Source organism: Galeopterus variegatus, unplaced genomic scaffold (assembly GCF_000696425.1).
Source record: "Galeopterus variegatus unplaced genomic scaffold, G_variegatus-3.0.2 Scaffold1741, whole genome shotgun sequence".
Classification (NCBI taxonomy): domain Eukaryota; kingdom Metazoa; phylum Chordata; class Mammalia; order Dermoptera; family Cynocephalidae; genus Galeopterus; species Galeopterus variegatus.
Window position 1 is genome coordinate 52,522 of NW_007727852.1, and position 12,623 is coordinate 65,144.

Sequence of the window (12,623 nt, forward strand, 5' to 3'; positions counted from 1 at the left end):
AAAAGAAGTGTCTAGATTATAGAAGTGTGTCAGGAAGTTAATTAATATAAACTTGGGGACAGTAAATTTTGTGATATGTATGGTGTTTACAACCTTTTAAAATTTATAATTTGTTGTGATTCCTTCTTTTGCTAAGTAAATGTTCATTTTCATACTTTTTTGTATTTGTAATTTTGTATTCTTTTTCTTTTCTTTATATTTTATTGGTTATGAATATTAATGAGATACAAAGCTAATTGTCACCCCTCGTGCCCAAGATGTATTCTTTTTCTTAAAGTGAGCCCCTCATCTTGCAGATGCACCAGGCCCCAAAATGTGATTCCACTCCTAACTGTGATAAACATATTGGCAGAGATAAGTGCAGTTTCTGATAAGAACACGAAGGAAGAGCATTTAAATCAAGCTAATCTGACAAGCCTTGCATTGGAGATATGAAAATGAAAATGCCAAACCCAGCACCAATCAGCTCTTGAGCTCTGAATCCATTTCTAGTCAATGCTTCCTTTACCCTGGTCCAAGTTCCCATCTATCATCCTTCCATATACCTTCCCCTGTGCCTTCTGGAGTCTTCCTTTGATGACAAAGGAAGAGAGAGAGAGAGAGAACTAAACTCCATCCTCAACCTCTTCACAGAAAGTTCTCTACATCTACTTACCTTATTAAACCCGAACTTCAAAATAATGTATTGCTTGCCTGAAAGCTCACTCTGATAAAACCGCATTCTCAGAAGACACATGCACCACATGGCCCAGAGTCTGGGTTCCTGTTCTCCACAGCCCACAAAGTCAATACCAAACCATTCATCTTGCAACATCTGACTTCACTAATTTATACATTTCTCATCAACCAACCCTATTACTCTTGCACAAACTTCAAAGGCTTTGGCACCTGACTGATAAAATTATTCTCTACCCTGAATCCTACCCTAATCCTAGTTAATATTAGCAAGTATAGAGACAACCCTTATCTGAAAAACAAGAAGGTTTTTTTCCCTTTTATTTATTTATTTTGTTATTTTTTATTATGAATATTCATGAGATACAAAGCTAATTGTCACTCCTCGTGCCCATGATGTGAGGGCCAGATTCATACTGGCAGCATACCCATTACCAGAAATTGCTTTTGTACCCCATATCCCCATCCAATTATCCCCCAACCTCCCTCCCCCCTCCACTTTGCAGCCCTAGGAATGTTCCCTCCCTCTGTAAGACCACCGCACTACTGTGGTCTTTCTTCCTTTCCTTCCTTCTCTCTTAGCTCCCACATATGAGTGAGCACATGTGCTATTTATCCCTCTTTGCTTTGCTTATTTCATTCAACATAAGTTTCTCCAGATTCATCCATGTTGTTCTAATGGGAGAATTTCATCCTTTTTTATGGCAGAGTAGTATTCCATGGTGTATATATACCACAGTTTCCTTATCCAATCATCCATTGATGGACATTTAGGTTTGTTCCATGTCTTGGCTATTCTAAACAGAGCTGCAATGAACACGGGAAAGCAGGTATCCCTTTGATGTGATGATTTCCATTCCTCTGGGTATATACCCAGCAGAGGGATTGCTGGATCGTATGGAAGATCTATCTGTAGTTGTTTGAGAAAACTCCATAATGTTTTCCATAGTGGTTGTGCTAATTTACAGTCCCACCAACAGTGTAGGAGCATTTGCTTCTCTCCACACCTTCGCCAGCATTTGTTATTCACCATCTTTTTGATTATAGCCAGTCTAACTGGAATGAGGTGGTACCTCAATGTAGTTTTAATTTGCATTTCCCTGATGACTAGTGATGTTGAGCATTTTTAAATGTATCTGTTGGCCATTTGTACGTCTTCCCTTGAAAAATGTCTATTCAGCTCCTTTGCCCATTTTTTAATTGGGTTATTTGTTTTTTTACTGTATAATTGCTTGAGTTCTATGTATATTCTGGATATTAATCCCTTGTTGGAGCTCAGCTTAAAAGCAGGCAATAATAGGAAAATAACTTCAAGAAATCTTTAATCCAGACTCTTTTTCCTCATTCCTAGGACTCCAGAGACCAAAACTCCTAAAGGAACATCACTCTACCATCAAAACTGTCAAGTGTTGCCACTAAAAATCCATGTTCTCTAATATTGTTGGACTCTCAAATTAAACTGCCCTCCTCCACATGTTTTATAAACTTTCTTTGCCCACAAATTCAAATTCCTCAAGACCCTGACCTACCCATTTCCCCTCTTTCTCCAATGCCCTAATGCACTGTTTTCCCATTTGTCACTAATGTCCGCCCATTAGAGAGTCATAAAATTGATATAGTTGGTCATCACCTGTAGTTCTTTCTTTAAAAAAAAAAAAAGAACAAAAATCTCAGCAGAAAATAAATAAATAAATAAATAAATTAAAAAAAAAGGGGGCCGGCCCGGTGGCTCACTCGGGAGAGTGCGGTGCTGATAACACCAAGGCCCCGGGTTCGGATCCCATATAGGGATGGCCGGTTCGCTCACTGGCTGGGCGTGGTGCTGACAACACCAAGTCAAGGGTTAAGATCCCCTTACCAGTCATCTTTAAAAAAAAAAAAAAAAAAAATCTCAGCAGGCATCTCTAAAAGATTCCTAGCAAGTCTTGCACATGATGCCAAAAAATTGGGGGTGTATGTGTGTGTGAGGCAACTGGGTCACAATACAAAATGTATTTCTTTTTTTATTTTATTTATTTATTTATTTATTTATTTTTTATTTTATTTTTTTAATTTTAACTTCTCAGTATACATTTTAGTAGATTTTCATATCCCTTTACCTGTTCCTCATACCCCACTCCCTCTCTCCCCTCCCCCCAACTACATCATATCTGTTCAGTTGTCTTAACAAGTTCAAGGAATTGTTGTGATTGCTGTGTCTTCTTCCCTACCACTACCATTTATTTGTTTGTATATTTATTTATCTATCTATCTATCTATTTATTTATTTATTCATTAATTCATTTTTAGCTCCCACAATTAAGTGAGAACATGTGTTATTTCTCTTTCTGTGCCTGACTTTTTCACTTAATGTAATTTTCTCTAAGTCCACCCATGTTGTTGCGAATGGTAGTATTTCATTCTTTTTTATAGCAGAGTAGTATTCCATTGTGTAGCTATACCACAGTCTCTTTATCCACTCATCCAATGATGGACATTTGGGCTGGTTCCAACTCTTGGCTATTGTAAATAGTGCTGCATAAACACTGGAGTACAGGTATCCCTTCAGCATGATGATTTCCATTCCTCTGGGTATATTCCCAGCAGTGGAATAGCTGGGTCATATGGTAGATACCTGCAATTGTTTGATTAACCTCCATACTATTTTCCATGAAGGCTGCACCTTTATGCAGTCCCACCAACAGCGAATGAGAGTTCCTTTTTCTCCACAACCTCTCCAGCATTTATCATTCTCAGTTTTTTGTATATTAGCCATCCTAACTGGGGTGAGATGCTATCTCAGTGTGGTTTTGATTTGCATTTCCCAAATGCTGAGTGATGTTGAGCATTTTTTCATGTGTCTGTTGGCCATTTGTATATCTTCCTTTGAGAAATGCTTATTCAGCTTCTTTGCCTATTTTTTAATTGGGTTATTTGTTTTCTTGCTGTAAAGTTGTTTGAGTTCCTTGTATATTCTGGATATTAATCCTTGGCAGATGTATATTTTGCAAATATTATCTCCCACTCTGTTGGTTGTCTTTTCACTCTGTTAATTGTTTCTTCTGCTTGCAGAAGCTTTTTACTTTAATATAATTCCATTAGTTTATTCTTCCTTTGGTTGCCTGTGCTTTTGGGGTCATATTCATGAAATCTGTACCCACTCCTACTTCCTGGAGTGTTTCCCCTATGATTTCTTTAAGGAGTTTTATTTTTTCAGGATGTATATTTAATTCTTTAATTCATTTTGAGTTGACTTTAGTATATGGTGAATGGTACAGGTCTAGTTTCAATCTCCTACATATGAATATCCAGTTTTTCCAGCACCATTTGCTGAAGAGGCAGTCTCTACCCCAGTGTGTAGACTTGGTGCCTTTGTCAAAGATCAGATGGCTGTAGATGTATGGGTTGATTTCTGGGTTCTCTATTCTATTCCATTGATCTGTGCATCTGTTTTTATGCCACCATGCTGTTTTGGTTATTATAGCTTTGTGATATAATTTAAAGTCAGGTAGTGTTATGTCTCCAGCTTTATTTTTTTTTTGCTCAGGATTGCTTTGGCTATTTGTGGTCTTTTGTTATTCCATGTAAATGTCTGGATAGTTTTTTCCATTTCTGAGGAAAATGTCATTGGAATTTTGATGGGGATTGCATTGAGTCTGTGGATCAGTTTCACAATGTTGATTCCTCTGATCTAAGAGCATGGGATATCTTTCCATCTTCTTGTGTCCTCTTTAATTTCTCTCAACAGTGGTTTATAGTTCTCTTCATAGAGATTTTTCACATCCTTGGTTAACTTTATTCCTAAGTATTTTATGTTATTATTATTTTTTTTTTGGTGGCTATTGCAAATGGGCTAGCTTTCTTGATTCCTTTTTCTGCATGTTCTCCGTTGGAGTATAGAAATGCTACTGATTTTTGTGTGTTGATTTTGTATTCTGCAACTATGCTGAAATCATTTATCAATTCTAAGAGTTTTTTTGTAGAGGCTTTAGGTTGTTCAATATATAGGATCATATCATCTGCAAACAGGGACAGTTTGACTTTAATCTTTTCCAGTCTGGATGCCCTTTATTTCCTTCCCTTCTCTGATTACTATGGCTTTTGCTTCCAACACTATGTTGAATAGGAGTGGTGAGAGTGGGTATCCTTGTCTAGTTCCTGTTCTTAAAAGAAAAGCTTTTCCCTGTTCAGGATGATATTGGTAGTGGGCTTATCATGTATGGCTTTAATTGTGTTTAAATACTTTCCATCTATACCTAACATGTAGAGAGTCTTTATCGTGAATGAATGTTGAATTTTGCCAAATGCTTTCAGCATCCATAGAGATGATCGTACGGTTTTTTCTTTGATTTTATTGATGTGGTGTGTCACATTTATTGATTGGCGTATGTTGAATCAACCTTGCATCCCTGGGATGAATCCCACTTGATCATGCTGTATAATTTTGCATATGTGTTGCTTTATTCTGTTAGCTAGTATTTTATTTAGGATTTTTGCATCTATATTCATTAGCTTGTAGTTTTCTTTTTTGTTGTATCTTTGTCTGGTTTTGGTATCAGGGTGATGTTTGCCTCAGGAGTTTGGGAGAATGGCCTGTTTCAATCTTTTGGAATAGTTTGTAGAGAATTGGTATCAATTCTTCCTCTTTGAAGGTTTGGTAGAACTCTGCAGTGAACCAGTCCAGTCCTGGGCCTTTCTTTGCTGGGAGTCTTCTGTTAACAGCTTCAATCTCTTTTATTGCTATTGGTCTGTTCAGATTTTCTACATCTTCTTGGCTCAGTTTTGGTAGTTTGTATGTGTCCAGAAATTCATATGTTTCCTCCAGATTTTCAAATTTGTTGGCATATAGTTGTTTATGGTAGTCTCTAATGATTCTTTGTATTTCTGAGGTATCAGTTGTAATATCACCTTTTTCACTTCTAATTTATGTTATTTGGGCCTTCTCTCTTCTTTTCTTAGTTAATCTTGCTAAAGGTTTGTCAATTTTATTTATCTTTTCAAAAAAAACAACTTTTTGTTTCATTGATCTTTTGTATTGTTTTGGGGGTTTCTATTTCATTTGGTTCTGCTCTGATCTTAATTATGTCTTTCCATCTACTAACTTTGGGTTTGGATTGTTCTTGTTTTTCTAGTTCTTTAAGGTGAAGTGTTAGGTTGTTTCCTTTCCATCTTTCCATTCTTCTGAAGTAAGCACTTACTTACGTTTAATGAAAATTATCTTTTAATTAATGAATATTCATTTAGTGAATTTTAAACTTCATGAAATTTTTTTTTTCCTTTTTGTCTTTTTTATTGACCGGTAATGGGATCGCAACCCTCGGTGTCACGCCCACACCGCACTCAGCCAGCGAGCGGGAACCGGTCTCCACATGGGATCCGAACCCTCGATGGGAGCACCGCCGAACTCCCAAGCGGCACACTCTCCAGTGCACCACCAGGCTGGCCCAAAACTTCATGAAATTTAAAATTAGTACTTAGTACTGCGTTTGCAGTATCCCCCAGGTTTGGGTATGATGTGTCATTATTTTCATTAGTTTCAAGAAATTTTTTGATTTCCTATTTAATTTCTTCTTGGACCCATATGTCCTTAAGTAGAATGTTGTTTAATTTCCATGTGTTCATTTGTATAGTTTCCAGAGTTTCGTTTGTTATTGATTTCTAATTTTAATCCATTGTGATCTGAAAAAATACATGGAATAATTTCAATTTTTTAAAAAAATTGTTGAGACTTGATTTGTGACCTAACATGTGGTCTATCCTGGAGAATGTTCCATGTGCTGATGAGAAGAATGAATATTCTGAGGTTGTTGGATGGAATGTTCTATAGATATCTGCCAAGTCCAATTGGTCTAAAGTATTGTTTAGATCTTGTGTTTCTCTATTGATTTTTTGCCTAGGTGATCTATCTAATGTTGAGACTGGGGTGTTCAGGTCCCCCATTATTATGGCATTAGTGTCTATCTCATTCTTTAGGTCTAATAGTGTTTGCTTTATAAATCTGGCTGCTCCGATGTTGGGTGCATATATATTTATGATTGTTATGTCTTCTTGATGGACAGATCCTTTTATGGCCTTCTTTATCACTTTTTATGGTTTTTGGTTTAAAGTCTATTTTATCTGATATAAGAATAGCTACTCCAGCTCACTTTTCATTTCTATTTGCATGATATATCTTTTTCCATCCTTTCACTCTTAGTCTACGTGTGTCTTTACAAGTGAGGTGAGTCTCTTGAAGGCAGCATACTGCTGGGTCCATCTTTTTAATCCAGTCAGTCTGTGTCTTTTGAGTGCAGAATTTAATCCTTTTACATTTAGAGTTATTATTGAAAGGTGTTGATTTGCTCCTATCATTTTATTGTTTTTTGTTTAGATGTCTTAAGTATCTTTTGTTCCCTTCTTTCTGATTTGCTGTTTGTCTTCTGTGTTTGTTGGTTTCTCAGGGTGGTAGATAAATTATTTTTTCTCTTTATTGTTAGCATTTTTGTTTTATGGGTTGGTTTTGTTCTTTCTTGAGTATTCATGACAGTGATGGTTGTTTTTCAGGTACCAAACCCAGTACTCTCATGAGAATTTCTTGTAAAGTTGGTCGTGTGGTAGTGAACTCCTGCAGTTTTTATCTGAGAAATATACTATTTGTCCTTCATTTCGGAAGGGCAGGCTTGCTGGGTAAAGTATTATTGGCTGGCAATTTTTGTCCTTTAGTATTTTGAATATATCATCCCATTCTTTTCTGGCTTTTAGGGTTTCTGATGAAAAGTCTGATATTAGTCTGATTGGGGCTCTCTTATAGGTGACTTGACACTTCTCTCTCGCAGCTTTTAAGATTCCCTCTTTGTCTTTGAGTTCTGCCAGTTTGACTATAACATGTCCTGGAGAGGACGTTTTGGGGTTGAATATGGGGATCTTTGGGCCTCCTGAATCTGAAGGTCTGTGACTTTCTCTATACTTGGGAAGTTTTCTGCTATTATTTCGTTGAATATATGGTGGTGGGAAAACTGGACATCCATATGTAGAAGAATAAAACTAGAACCGTATATCTCACCGTATACAAAAATCAACTAAAAATAGATTCAAGACTTAAATGTAAGACCTGAAGCTATAAAAACTCTAGAAGAAAACACAGGGGAAATGCTCCAGGACATGGGACTAGGCAAAGATTTTATGAATAAGACCTCAAAAGCACAGGCAACAGAAGAAAAAATAAACAAATGGGATTTTAGTAAACTAAAAAGTTTCTCCACAGTAAAGGAAACAATCAGCACAAGAAAAGAGAAAACCTACAGAATGGGAGAACATATGCACAAGCTACTCATCTGAAAAGTAGCTAATATCTTGAATATGTGAGTAACTCAATAGTAAAAAAACAAGTAACCCAACTGGGTTGAGATGATATCTCAGTGTGGTTTTAGATTTGTATTTCCCTGATGCTTAGTGATGTTGAGCATTTTTTCAAGTGTCTGTTGGCCATTTGTATATTTTCATATGAGAAATGTCTATTCAGCTCCTTTGTCCAATTTTTAATTGGTTTGCTTGTGTTCTTACTGTTGAGTTGTTTCAGTTCTTTGTATATTCTGGATATTAATCCCTTGTCAGATGCATAGTTTGGAAATATTTTCTCCCACTCTGTAGGTTGTCTTTTCACTCTGTTAAGTGTTTCTTTTGCTGTGCAGAAGCTTTTTAGTTTGATATAATTCCATTCGTTTATTTTTTCTTTTGCTGCCTGTAAAGACAGTGAATAACAAAGGCTGACAAGGATGTGGAGAAAGGGGAACCCTCCTACACTATTGGTGGGACTGTAAATTAGTGCAGACACCATGGAAAACAATATGGAGGCTCCTCAAACAACTACAGATAGAACTGCCATACAACCCAGCAATCCCATTGCTGGGCGTATAACCAAAGGAATGGAAATCATGTCAGAGGAATACCTTCAATTCCATATGTATTGCAGCTCTATTTACTATAACCAAGAGCTGGAATCAACCTAAATGTCCACTGACAGATGACTGGGTAAGGAAAATGTGGTATATACACTCAATGGAATACTACTCTGCCATAAAAAGAATGAAATTTTGCCATTTGCTGCAACATGGATGAACTTAGAGAAAATTAAGTTAGGTGAAATAAGCCAGGCAATGAAAGAGAAATACTGCATGTCCTCACTCATAAGTGGAAACTAAAATGAAGGAAGGAAGGATGAAAGGATGAAAGGATGGAAGGATGAAAGGAAGGAAGGAAGGAAAACAATCACAACAGTACATTACATTTTCAAAAAGAGAAAACAGAACTGTGGATACTACAGGTGGGAAAGTGGGAGGGGGGATTGGTAAGAAACTAGTTAAGGGTCAGAAAGATTGATTATGTTTTATAAACATGGGTATACTAATTGTCCTGATTTGATCATCACATATTGTACACATGTATTGATATTCAATTCTGTACCCCATAAATACATATAATCAATACAAATTTTTTTAAAAACCCAATTAAAAATGGGCAAAGAAGCTGAATAAACATTTCTCAGAAGAAGACATACAAATGGCCAACAGTTATATGAAAAAAGCTCAACATCACTAATAATCAGGGAAATGTGAATCAAAACCACATTGAGATATCATCTCACCCCAGTTATACTGCCATTATTAAAAACACAGAGAATAGCAAATACTGGTGAGGATGCAGAGAAAGGGGAACCCTCCTACACTGTTGGTGGGACTGTAAATTAGTGCAGCCATTATGGAAAACAGTATGGAGGTCTTTCAAACTACAGATAAAACTGCCATATGACCCAGAAATCCTACTTCTGTGTATATACCCAAAGGAATTGAAATCATCATGTTGAAGTGATACCTGCACTCTCATGTTTACCACGTCTCTGTTCACAATAGCCAAGATATGGAACCAACTTAAATGTCCATCGACAGATGATTGGAGTGATAAAAAAGAATGAAATTCTGCCATTTGCAGCAACACGGATGAGCTTGGAGAGAATTATGTTAAGTGAAATAAGCCAGGCTCAGAATAATAAATACTGCATGTTCTGACTCATATGAGGGAGCTAAAAAAAGAGAACAAAACAAAACAAACAAACAAAAACAAACAATAACAATAACTTGAATTGTTAAAAGGAGAGAGAACAACTATGGTTACTAGAGGTGGGAAAGAAGAGGGAGGAGGGATAGAAACTGATTAATGGACACAAAAGTACAGCAAGATAGGAAAAATAAGCCCTATTGATGTACAGTCAACCCAGAAATCTGTAATCTATAATGATTTACTGCATGTAACAAAATGAATAGAAGAGAGATCAAATGTGCACATCACAAAGGAAGAAGGCAAGGTGATGGACTAGAAGTACCAAGGGTACAATCCTCCCACAGAAAAAGACCAGAATGAGGAAGAGACAGCCAAATATTGGAGAGAGAATTAGTGGGAGAGCATAGGAGGGCAGCAGAAGTCTGGTGAGGTCCCTATGGAGCATGAAAACCCAGCAGGGTGGCATAGAGGAGAAAGATGCACGTGGCTTCAGCCACCACATCTCCAACACCATCTTGACTTGATCGATTGTTGCACATTGTACACACATAGATACTCAATTCTGTACCCTACAAATACACATAATCAATTATGTTTCAATAAAAAAATGTACATCCACTGCACCAGCGCCTTGGGGCCCACCCAGGGACCTGAGGCATGGATCTGGGGACCAGACCCCAGTCCCCTCAACCAGACATACTGTACCAGTTCCTTTGGGCCTACCTGGGGACCTGAGGGATGGAGCCAGTGGACAGGCCACCCCTCCCACAGCCAAGCACACTGCCAGCACCTTGAGACCCCCCCTGGGGACCTGAGGCATGGATCTGGGGACTGGATCCCCCCTCCTACAACAAGACATACTGCACGAGCAGCTCGGGGCCCGAGACATGGATCTGGGGACTGGACCTCCCTCCCGCAACAAGGCACACCACTCCATCACCTCGGGGCTGGAGGCATGGAACCAGGGACTGGACCCCCCTCCAACAACAAGGCAAACCGCACCATCACCTTGGGGCCCAAGGAATGGAGCCAGGGACTGGGCCGCCCCCCGACACACACACACACAACAAGACACACCGCTCCAGCACCTCGGGGCCCACCCAGGGACCTGAGGCATGGAGTTGGTGATCAGGCCCCTCTCCCCTCAACCAGGCAGACTATGTCAGCACTTCAGGGCCCGCCCAGGGACCTGGGGGATGAAGCCAGGGACTGGACCCCCCCACAACCAGGCACACTGCCAGCACCAAGGAGCATGCCCGAAACATCACATCCATGTAGGTGGCCCACCACAGCTACCACAATAATTATGGCTGCTGCAAAAGCAACTAGATGCCACAACCACCATGCAGATGGTCCGCCAGCCATTGGAGTGCATTGACACAAGTAGAGTCATCAGCAGAGATAAAGAAAAGAAGAGGATGTCTCTCTCCACAAAGCCCATTCCAGAGTGACAGAAGAAGCATCTGCCCTATGGTAATATTGGGGGACCTGATCAAGCCTCTTAGCATTGGACAGATCATCTAGGCAAGAAAACAACAGAGTAACCATTATTCTTTCAGATGGAGAGAAGAAACCTAGGGTAACTAGAGAGAGGAGGGTGAGGGTGAGGGAGATGGGGTGAGATTGGACAAGGGGCATAAAGAATAAGTATGATTTGTAACAATAAATATGCTAGTAATATTGATCTGATCAACATATCTCAATGTTGGACCCCCAAAATATGTATAATCAATTTTTATTCAATAAAAATTTTTTTAAAGTGCACATCATAAAGAAACGATTAAGTTTTGTAATGATGAATAGGCTAATTACCCTGAATAGATCAGTATAATATGCATACATGTATTTAAATTTAACTCTGTACCCCATAAATATGTACAATCAGTATATTCCAATTAAAATTTTTTTAAAAAAACTAAAAATACAAATATCTTATTATTATTACCTTATGACCCAGCAATCCCACTAATGGGTATATACCCAAAGTTATTGTGTTGGCATTTGCAGCAACACAGATGGAACTGGAAACCATCACATTACGTGCAGTAAGCCAGGCACAGAAAAAACAAATACCACATGGTCTCACTCATATGTGGAATCTAAAACAAAAAAGTGGTTCTCATAGAAGTAGAGAGTAGAATAATGGTTACCTGAGCCCAGGAGGGGAGAAAGTGCAGGAGGAGGGGAAGTGATGGATTAATGGCATTAAAGTATGTTATCTACCCTAAGTGAATCAATGTATGTGTATGCATATATTGAAACAACACTCTGTACCACACAAATACATACAAATAAATGTTAAAAATTAAAAATAAATAAATAAAATAAAAAGGTAAAAATTAAAAAAAAATTTTTTTTAATTCTCCCAACAAAGAAAAGGCCAGAAACAGATGGCTTCACTAGTGAATTCTACCAAACATTTAGCAGATAATTAATGCCAATCCTTCTCAAACTCTTCCAAAAATTGGAAGAGAAGGGAACATTTTTATACTCATTTAATGAGACCAGCATTACCTGGATATAAAAGCCAGCCAAAGACACCACAAGAAAAGAATACTACAATATTCCTGAATAACTCAAGAAAGGCTAATATCACTAATATATTTAGAGAAAAAATCCTCAACAAAATACTGGCAAACCAGAATTGATGGGGGTCGGTCACCCTGCGTGGGTCCGCGAGCCGTTCCTTTTTGCTATAATTCCAGAGTCCTGCTTGTGTTTCCAAAAGTAAAGAAAATGAATACATCTCTGGGCACTGCATTAGTAAACCTGAGGTGATCCTCAAGTTGGGGAAAGGAACAGAGCCATGCATTATAGAAGAACACCCAAACCAGAGCCTTCCAGATGGGGATGGGTCTAGAGCGGCTGTGCCAGGAGACAGCGTGATCCTGAGAAGTGTGCGATGTGATACCAGAGTACTATTTGCATTTCCA